The sequence below is a fragment of the Schistocerca nitens genome, chromosome 8, assembly GCF_023898315.1.
Source record: "Schistocerca nitens isolate TAMUIC-IGC-003100 chromosome 8, iqSchNite1.1, whole genome shotgun sequence".
Taxonomy (NCBI): Eukaryota; Metazoa; Arthropoda; class Insecta; order Orthoptera; family Acrididae; genus Schistocerca; species Schistocerca nitens.
In genome coordinates, this window is record NC_064621.1 from 562,998,103 (window position 1) to 563,009,423 (window position 11,321).

Consider the following 11,321-nt stretch of genomic DNA (forward strand, 5'->3'; position numbering starts at 1 on the left):
TTCACGGTGTTCTTATTTCAATTTCCAGGAGTGTATATTTCCGCCGTCATTGATGCAGGCGAGCGTCTACGAAGCACACTACTGTGCGACCTCACACTCTGCATAATGCACAAGCTATTGCCGTCAACTCAGATCAATTAGAGATTATTCACTCGTCTTTGAGACTGCCAATGAAAAGGTAAATATGGGTTAGATAAAGTAACCGGTATGCCACAAGATGCGTCCCTAATACACTATGTGATCAAAATTAACCGGACACCCCCAAAAACTTACGTTTTTCATATTAGGTGCATTGTGCTGCTACCTACTGCCAGGTACTCCGTATCAGCGACCTCAGTAGTCATTAGACATTGTGAGAGAGCAGGACGGGGCGCTCCGCCGAACTCACGGACTTCGAACGTGGTCAGGTGATTGGATGTCACTCGTGTCATACGTCTATACGCGAGATTTCCACACTCCGAAACGTCCGTAGGTACACTGTTTCCGATGTATAATGAAGTGGAAACGTGAAGGGACACGTACAGCAGGAAGCGTACAGGCCAACCTCGTCTGTTGACTGACAGAAACTGCCGACAGTTGAAGAGGGTCGTAATGTGTAATAGGCAGACATCTGTCCAGACCATCACACAGGAATTCCAAACTGCGTCACGATCCACTGCAAGTACTATGACAGTTAAGCGGGAGGTAAGAAAACCTGGATTTCATTGTCGAGCGGCTGCTCATAATCCACACATCACGCCGGTAGATGCCAAACGACACCTCGCTTGGTGTAAGGAGCCTGAAAAGACGTTGTATGGAGTGACGAATCACGGTACACAACGTCGCGATCCGATGGCAGGGTGTGGGTATGGCGAACGCCCGGCGAACGTCATCTGCCAGCGTGTCTAGTGCCAACAGTAAAATTCGGAGGCGGTGGTGTTATGTTGTGGGCTTGCACCCCTTGTTGTTTTGCGTGGCACTATCACAGCACAGGCCTACATTGATGTTTTAAGCACCTTCCTGCTTCCCACTGTTGAAGAGCCATTCGGGGGTGGTGATTGCATCTTTAAACACGATCGAGCTCCTGTTCATAATGCACGGCCTGTGGCGGAGTGGTTACACGACAATAACATCCCTGTAATGGACTGGTCTGCACAAAGTCCTGACCTGAATCGTACAGAACACATTTGGGATGTTTTGGAACGCCGACTTCACGCCAGGCTTCACCGACCGACATCGACACCTCTCCATACTGCAGCACTCCGTGAAGAATGGGCTGCCATTCCACAAGAAACCTTCTAGCACCTGATTGAAAGTATGCTTGCGAGAGTGGAAGCTGTCCTCAAGGCTAAGGGTGGGCCTCCACCGTATTAAAGTCCAGCATTACCTATGGAGGGCGCCACGAACTTGTAATTCATTTTCAGCAGGGTGTCCTGATACATTTGATCACACAGTGTATGTTCCAAAACGCCACACATAAAAACTGGACGTTCTAACGCTCAGACCTCGTATTCTGTTGGTGATAAAAGGTAGGCTCAAGTGTTTTGAATGGCCCTTAGGTTAGTGACAGTTTGTATACCCTACAGAAGGCACGTCTTGTAAGGAACCTCTTGAGTACGAGGTCGCAAAAGGCCAACGACTCGACGTCTCACGTATTCTCTACTATCCATCCACAATATTGGCTGCTAATGTCAACTGGAGGTAGGAATGGAACTATCCAATGGAGAGCACGGCATGAGGCTAAGGAGCGTAGTTGAGCTCTTTAGTTGACGAGTAACTCACAATAGTGCTACTGTGATTGCGGTATTGATACAAAACAGAACAATGGCAACAATAAACGAAGCAAAAATTGCATTATAAAAAAATGGTTCAAATGGCTCTGAGCACTATGGGACTCAACTTCTGACGTCATTAGTCCCCTAGAACGTAGAAGGAGTTAAACCTAACTAACCTAAGGACATCACACACATCCATGCCCGAGGCAGGATTCGAACCTGCGACCGTAGCGGTCTCGCGGTTCCAGACTGCAGCGCCTAGAACTGCACGGCCACTTCGGCCGGCAACAGCGCTACAGAATTTCAAAATGTAAGATAACGAAATTTCAAACAAAGCGTCAACTTGACGTTGCACGGGAAACTGTGGAATTTGCCCGAACATTTGTAGATGAGATAAACAAACTTATCCCATCGTTCAGTAAGGAGTTTGTTTTCGACTGTGACCAATCGGGATTTGGAGAGGAAATACAAGTGAAATTAACCCTGGAAATTAGAGGTACCAAGAGAGTTGTATCAACTATCATCAGTGCCTTAACGCTTTCGTATAGAATTATGCCGACTGTTGATCTGAATGGTAAACTGGCTGGGAAGTTGACATAAAAGTTTTCTGGGTTTGGTACCGCGTCATAATGTAAAGACTACTGGTGCTATAGAAAAGCCTTCTTCTGGGTCTTAGCAGTAGTTTTTACATTATGACGCGGTACCAAACCCAGAAAACTTTTATGTCGACTGACTCTAGCCGCCGAAGCCTACGCAATTATATTGGCTGGGAAGTTATTTATTACGCTGCTAGAAGTTGGAGGTGCTCAGACCCCCTACTATTCTTCCTCGCGTGCGAGATCTTGCAAGGGCAGTAGCGAATATTTACGTCACAGCAAGCAGGTGTGAGAAAATGAAAGTAAGAAATCTACGACAATGTTACGACCACAGCCTTTTGCCAATAGCTGGTCAAAATAACTTGGTTTTGCTTGATACCTTGTCTGCATACAAAAATCATACTTCTGTAGTGCAAATTATCCCTACTGAAGAGTGTGTAACATTGAAAATCATTGTACCTGGAACCATTGGACAAAATCAGCCTTTCGCTGCTTATTTTCCAGCACCTATAAAACATATTATCACATTATCTGCAGCTACGAATTAAAGGATAGCCAGTTTCACGATAAGCTCTGTGACAAAATGTTTCGCATTCGGTTGCATGCCATCACATTCCATCAGTTCTCATCACTCGTTACACCAATATGATTCTATATGCATTATTTAAGACTGGATACCTAGCTGAAAGTCCGGCACGCTTTGTAACTCCCAAGGAGTTCGCCTTCGATCTTGGTAGTGCGAACCTTTGTGATTAATGTAGCGCGCCATATTTTCATTCGCTGTTCACGGTGCAACAAGTTAATGGTTTGTTTCTAACATTTCTTGAGTGTCGAGGATATCCGTTTTGTGAAGTGTAATATATAGCCTACATCCCATGGAAGTTTGATTGCTACAACTCCCGGATACTGTTTTTCCGTCACCCACCTGGTTCACATGATGAGTCCTTAGAAGCTAATATTTTTCCTCTCAAAACTGTTCGCACAGGACTTTCACATGAGCCTTACTAAAAATTCAACTTTCGACCTCGCACTTGAGGGGTTCCTACTTAGTGTTAGTATCCTATGTTAGTATCCTATAGCGCAAGTTTAAAGTGTGAATATTACACACTTCCCCCAGCTCAGGCAAATGGAGCAAATCGGTTGGTTAGTTTTGCATTTGATGTGGTCTACGGTGGGCTCGATAGGACTTATGGAGGCGGTTCTTTGGAACACTCTACAAAAAGAGCTTTTTGCTACATTTTCACCGTCATCAGCGGACCAAAACTCAGCCGAGGATACCAAGACGGCTATGAACAGCAATTGGCAGAAATTTTTACTATATATACCTAACATCGTGTTTTCGAACAGTTTGAAAATTTTGTTCATATTTTTTTTTCGTTTCCGAGATACAGAGGTACAGAGTTGGCGTACTTGCACCCGTAAGAGGCACACGTAAAATACGGTGTGAAGTGAAAACGTAGTTTATAAAGTGACGTATGCTGTATGCTGCGAAGTGTCTCCACAGCAGACTGTGGTTGTGATATAAAAAGAACGAAAGACACAGTGGTATTGTGAGAGAGAGAGAGGGACACAGTGGCAGTGGAACACAGTTGACAGAGACAAAACAGTGTGAGAAAGAGAGTGAAGGAGAGAGTGACAGAGGGTAGAGTGGGGGAGGAAATGAAGAGGAAGAGGAAGTGGAAGCGTGTGAGATCCAGTGATAATGAGACAACGAGGAAGAGAGAGATATAAGAGAGAGCAGCAGTACGGAGGAAGGAATGAGGTGTTAGCAGTAGCACACAGCAAGACGCTGTCAGTGATAAGAGACTGTAGTAGTGGGACAGAAACGAAGAGCCGGCCGTTGTGGCCGTGCGGTTCTAGGCGCTTCAGTCTGGAACCGCGTGACCGCTACGGTCGCAGGTTCGAATCCTGCTTCGGGCACGGATGTGTGTGATGTCATTAGATTAGTTAGGTTTAAGTAGCTCTAATTTCTAGGGGACTGATGACCACAGATGTTAAGTCCCATAGTGCTCGGAGCCATTTGAACCGGAAACGAAGAGGACTTTGTGTGTGGCTCAGGAGACAATAACAGAGAGACAAAAACAGGTAATGACAATGAGTAAGGCTGTATGAGTAAGTCAGAAAGGGCAACTGGGAGTGGATGGGTACGAATGACTTACAGAGTTGGACTAGTGGGTGTGAGTGATTTGCCGTTAGGGAGGTAGTGGGACTGTGAGGTGAGCTGCATGTTAAAACAACGCTGATTTGTTCGAATGCCAAAAGTTTTGGAAAATTTTTTAAAGATGCTAAGGACGGTAAAATGAGGCAGCTGGAAGTACAGAAACAGTTTTTTCTGGTGGGTCGGACAAAGTTCCAACCGCCAAAGTTTTCTTTAATATTCTTGGTAAGAAAGGCGTGTGTCGTCACACGTGTGTTGGGTCGTTTGTTGTACGTCGCTCAGTTTTCCTCTGAGCTGCACCAGCGTCACCGGGATCAGCTGTGACGCTCTTATGACAGTCATTCTGCAGTAGCAAGTTTTCCCAAAGACCCAGCAGACCACTGCGGTCCGCATCAGCAGTCATCTTAGCCTCACGGCTTTGCAGAGCGGTGCTGATGAGGATAGACGTCGCCGCTGCCGACAATGCCGCCAGTTGGTTGGTTGGTTGTTTCGGGGGAGGAGACCAGACAGCGAGGTCATCGGTCTCATCGGATTAGGGAAGGACGGGGAAGGAAGTCGGCCGTGCCCTTTCAGAGGAACCATCCCGGCATTTGCCTGGAGTGATTTAGAGAAATCACGGAAAACCTAAATCAAGATGGCCGGACGCGGGATTGAACCGTCATACTCCCGAATGCGAGGCCAGTGTGCTAGTTGCCGCCAGTCCTACGGCTACAGCAGAGGTCAGTGGAGGCGCCGGCCCCGGGCAGCCAGCACGGCGCTCCTGCAGTTTTACCTGCTGCGACAGCGTCTGCGACCGTGGATGCGAGCGTGCACCTTGTGGCGGGTTTTTCGGCTGATGTTTCCCGTCATTCGCAAAGTGGATACCTGGTTGTGGAAAAGGAGCTGCCATCGGCGGTCGCTGCAGTCCCTGTCTCCTCATCTAGGTCCGCATACAGGCCCCCTCCCCCCACCCCCCACCACGTGTCGTCACATGACCCAGCACTACACGATCACGATCGGAATTTGGGGGCGGGGGGGGGGGGATGGGGGCAAGAATGTGGTGTCATCCGAAGACTGAGGTCCCAAAGTAAAATTGGTACCTCACGACGGGACCACAAACTAAAGGCAGTTCGGCGTGCCGCCGCTGCTGCTAGAAGTCTACCCACGTCAGAATGCAGCGCCGCTCCCCCTAATCCTGACATCCGAGGCTGATTGCAGCATGAGCATTATTCAGATTCAGGAGCGAGCTAGTGTCATTAGTCAGAACTGAGTACCAAAGTTAATAGTGAAACGTACAGTGATAAGTTACTGTCATTCTGTGTTGGTCAAAGACCTAAACAGTTCTCACTGTGCTCAGCGACGGTACTAAATACATATTGTCAGTGAAGTGGACATGGATTTCATCCAAGTTAAGTATTCGTATATTAAAGAGGCTTACTAATCTGACCTAAAAGTGTCTGTGTGTGTTGTAGAAACCACTGGATCTCCTCCACAAGCAAAACTGTTGAACTGTCATCCAAGTTGCTACAACAATATACTGGCAAATTAATTGACGGAGTGGTCTCATTTTTGGTGAAAGTGTAGCTTAAAGTCCAACGTAAAGATAACACTGTAGGTGTTCGAAATGGTCACCATTAACATCCACACACAAACGATGCCGCCGAACTGCAGCACGAACTACTGACTGCAACGTGTTCAGTTGGATATTTACACATGAATGTATGATGGATTCTACGGCGTATCCGTCTTCCACCGGCACAGTTGCCGGTGAGGTGTACCTTCAGAAGCTTCAGACATCCATTTTACCTGCCCGAGACTTGTGTGGAGACGGAAGAGTTTACTTTCAACAAGATGGTGCCCCAGTCCACTACCAAAATCGTATCTCGACGAAAATCTACCAGGAAGATGGATAGGTCGTAGAGGTGCTGTGGAGTATCCACCACGTTCCCCAGACCTAACTCCTCTAGACTTTTACTTTGGGGAACACTAAGGGATGTCGTTTATCGACAAAAGCCACGCACATTGGATGAACTTCGAGAATCCATCGTACATTCATGTGCAAATATCCAACTGAACACGTTGCAGTCAGTAGTCCGTGCTGCAGTTCGGCGGCATCGTTTGTGTGTGAATGTTAATGGTAACCATTTCGAACACCTTTAAGCCACACTTTCACCAAAAATGAGACAACTCCGCCAATTAGTTTGCAAGTTATGGACTTTTAAACAGTGGATGCATTTTTTTGGCCCCCTCTGTATGTTGTTGTTGTTGTGGTCTTCAGTCCTGAGACTGGTTTGATGCAGCTCTCCATGCCACTCTATCCTGTGCAAGCCTCTTCATCTCCCAGTACCTACTGCAACCTACATCCTTCTGAATCTGCTTAGTGTATTCATCTCTTGGTCTCCCTCTACGATTTTTACCCTCCACGCTGCCCTCCAATGCTAAATTTGTGATCCCTTGATGCCTCAAAAAATGTCCTACCAACCAATCCCTTCTTCTAGTCAAGTTGTGCCACAAACTTCTCTTCTCCCCAATCCTATTCAATACCTCCTCATTAGTTACGTGATCTACCCACCTTATGTTCAGCATTCTTCTGTAGCACCACATTTCGAAAGCTTCTATTCTCTTCTTGTCCAAACTATTTATCGTCCATGTTTCACTTCCATACATGGCTACACTCCATACAAATACTTTCAGAAACGATTTCCTGACACTTAAATCTATACATGATGTTAACAAATTTCTGTTCTTCAGAAACGATTTCCTTGCCATTGCCAGTCTACATTTTATATCCTCTCTACTTCGACCATCATCAGTTATTTTACTCCCTAAATAGCAAAACTCCTTTACTACTTTAAGTGTCTCATTTCCTAATCTAATCCCCTCAGCATCACCCGATTTAATTTGACTACATTCCATTATCCTCGTTTTGCTTTTGTTGATGTTCATCTTATATCCTGCTTTCAAGACACTGTCCATTCCGTTCAATTGCTCTTCCAAGTCCTTTGCTGTCTCTGACAGAATTACAATGTCATCGGCGAACCTCAAAGTTTTTACTTCTTCTCCATGAATTTTAATACCTACTCCGAATTTTTCTTTTGTTTCCTTTACTGCTTGCTCAATATACAGATTGAATAACATCGGGGAGAGGCTACAACCCTGTCGCACTCCTTTCCTAACCACTGCTTCCCTTTCATGCCCCTCGACTCTTATAACTGCCATCTGGTTTCTGTACAAATTGTAAATAGCCTTTCGCTCCTTGTATTTTACCCCTGCCACCTTCAGAATTTGAAAGTGAATATTCCAGTTAACGTTGTCAAAAGCTTTCTCTAAGTCTACAAATGCTAGAAACGTAGGTTTGCCTTTTCTTAATCTTTCTTCTAAGATAAGTCGTAAGGTTAGTATTGCCTCACGTGTTCCAACATTTCTACGGAATCCAAACTGATCTTCCCCGAGGTCCGCTTCTACCAGTTTTTCCATTCGTCTGTAAAGAATTCGCGTAAGTATTTTGCAGCTGTGACTTATTAAACTAATAGTCCGGTAATTTTCACATCTGTCAACACCTGATGTCTTTTGGATTGGAATTATTATATTCTTCTTGAAGTCTGTGGGTATTTTGCCTGTCTCATACATCTTGCTCACCAGATGGTAGAGTTTTGTCATGACTGGCTCTCCCAAGGCCATCAGTAGTTCTAATGGAATGTTGTCTACTCCCGGGGCCTTGTTTCGACTCAGGTCTTTCAGTGCTCTGTCAAACTCTTCATGCAGTATCCTATCTCCCATTTCATCTTCATCTACATCCTCTTCCATTTCCATACTATTGTCCTCAAGTGCATCGCCCTTGTAGAAACCCTCTATATACTCCTTCCACCTTTCTGCCTTCCCTTCTTTGCTTAGAACTGGGTTACCATCTGAGCTCTTGATATTCATACAAGTGGTTCTCTTATCTCCAAAGGTCTCTTTAATTTTCCTGTAGGCAGTATCTATCTTACCCCTAGTGAGACAAGCCTCTATATCCTTACATTTGTCCTCTAGCCATCCCTGCTTAGCCATTTTGCACTTCCTGTCGATCTCATTTTTGAGACGTATGTATTCCTTTTTGCCTGCTTCATTTACTGCATTTTTATATTTTCTCCTTTCATCAATTAAATTCAATATTTCTTCTGTTACCCAAGGATTTCTATTAGCCCTCGTCTTTTTACCTACTTGATCCTCTGCTGCCTTCACTACTTCATCCCTCAGAGCTACCCATTCTTCTTCTACTGTATTTCTTTCCCCCATTCCTGTCAATTGTTCCCTTATGCTCTCCCTGAAACTCTCTACAACCTCTGGTTCTTTCAGTTGATCCAGGTCCCATCCTCTTAAATTCCCACCTTTTTTCAGTTTCTTCAGTTTCAATCTGCAGTGCATAACCAATAGATTGTGGTCAGAATCCACATCTGCCCCTGGAAATGTCTTACAATTTAAAACCTGGTTCCTAAATCTCTGTCTTACCATTATATAATATATCTGATACCTTTTAGTATCTCCAGGATTCTTCCAGGAATACAATCTTCTTTTATGGTTCTTGAACCAAAAGTTAGCTATGATTAAGTTATGCTCTGTGCAAAATTCTACAAGGCGGCTTCCTCTTTCATTTCTTCCCCCCAATCCATATTCACCTACTATGTTTCCCTCTCTCCCTTTTCATACTGACGAATTCCAGTCACCCATGACTATTAAATTTTCGTCTCCCTTCACTACCTGAGTAATTTCTTTTATCTCGGCATACATTTCATCAATTTCTTCATCATCTGCAGAGCTAGTTGGCATATAAACCTGTACTACTGTAGTAGGCATGGGCTTTGTGTCTATCTTGGCCACAATAATGCGTTCACTATGCTGTTTGTAGTAGCTAACCCGCACTCCTATTTTTTATTCATTATTAAACCTACTCCTGCATTACCCCTATTTGATTTTGTATTTATAACCCTGTAATCACCTGACCAAAAGTCTTGTTCCTCCTGCCACCGAACTTCACTAATTCCCACTATATCTAACTTTAACCTATCCATTTCCCTTTTTAAATTTTCCAACATACCTGCCCGATTAAGGGATCTGACATTCCACGCTCCGATCCGTAGAATGCCAGTTTTTTTTCTCCTGATAACGACGTCTTCTTGAGTAGTCCCCGCCCGGAGATCCGAATGGGGGACTATTTTACCTCCGGAATATTTTACCCAAGAGGACGCCATCATCATTTAATCATACAGTAAAGCTGCATGTCCTCGGGAAAAATTACGGCTGTAGTTTCCCCTTGCTTTCAGCCGTTCGCAGTACCAGCACAGCAAGGCCATTTTGGTTAATGTTACAAGGCCAGATCAGTCAATCATCCAGACTGTTGCCCCTGCAACTACTGAAAAGGCTGCTGCCCCTCTTCAGGAACCACATGTTTGTCTGGCCTCTCAACAGATACCCCTCCGTTGTGGTTGCACCTACGGTACGGCCATCTGTATCGCTGAGGCACGCAAGCCTCCCCACCAACGGCAAGGTCCATGGTTCATGGGGGAAGCCCCTCTGTATAAAAAAATTAAATGACATCTATACAAAGTATGTAGAAGAATCCAGCAAACGATTTATTTGTTTTGGAAACGAAGAAATTTATTCAAAAGTTTCAAAATAGTAACTACAAAAGCTGCTAATAGGTGACACTGTAATCACAACAAGCGGTGACTATAAATCGCACTCCAAACCCCAAGACCAATCAGTTCCACCGTGGAAACGAGAAAAATAAAAGGATCTGAGAAATAGAAGTTTCTATGATGGAACATAAATGTGAGTGTCCGTGAGTTCACGGTATAACGATCGTGTTGCATCTCTTCCTGTTCACATCAGTGTTCGAACTCTGACGGAATCACATTTTCCTGGAGACATATGAGTCCCAACTTTATCTTCGATAAGGACAAAAGCTGAAGGAATGAATTCAGATTTGTGCCATGGCCAGGACTTGAACACCAGTTCTTTTGCTTAGTAGGCAGACAGCAGTTCGGCCTCCAGTGCTTCACAGATAACCCTAGTCCAGTGCCCTCGCTATCACAAAATGGTTCAAATGGCTCTGAGCACTATGCGACTTAACTTCTGCGGACATGAGTCGCCTAGAACTTAGAACTAATTAAACCTAACTAACCTAAGGACATCACACACATCCATGCCCGAGGCAGGATTCGAACCTGCGACCGCAGCGGCCGCGCGGTTCCAGACTGTAGCGCCTTTAACCGCTTGGCCACCACGGCCGGCCTCGCAATCACAAACCACGGTTCACACCTTCAGCCCGTTTTCCACTTCTCAAGTCGTTAGTATTGCCGGAGAGCCTCCGCTGTTACTGACGATTTAAGGCGGAGATAAGGACTGAACGTGTGAATTGTGCTTTCTGAGCCGGCCGGGGTGGCCGAGCGGTTCTAGGTGCTACAGTCTGGAACTACGGGACCTCTACGGCCGCAGGTTCGAATCCTGCCTCGGGCATGGATGTGTGTGATGTCCCTAGGTTAGTTAGATTTGTGTAGTTCTAAGTTCTAGGGGACAAATGACTTCCGAAGTTAAGTGCCAAAGTGCTCAGAGCCATTTGAACCACTGTGCTTTCTGATAGGAAGAACACTGGAGTAGCCGATGTAGGACTGGTAGCCACGCTGCACCAGTGTTTAAGGGGCTAGCGCATCTGCCTAGTTAGCAGCAGACTCAAGTTCAAGTACTGGCCATGGCACAAGTTTTAATTCATTGCTTCAGCTTCTATCCTCATCGAAGATAACGTTCCAAGTTATTGCTTGATTCATGGCTGAAACTGGGGCGTACCTCGATGAT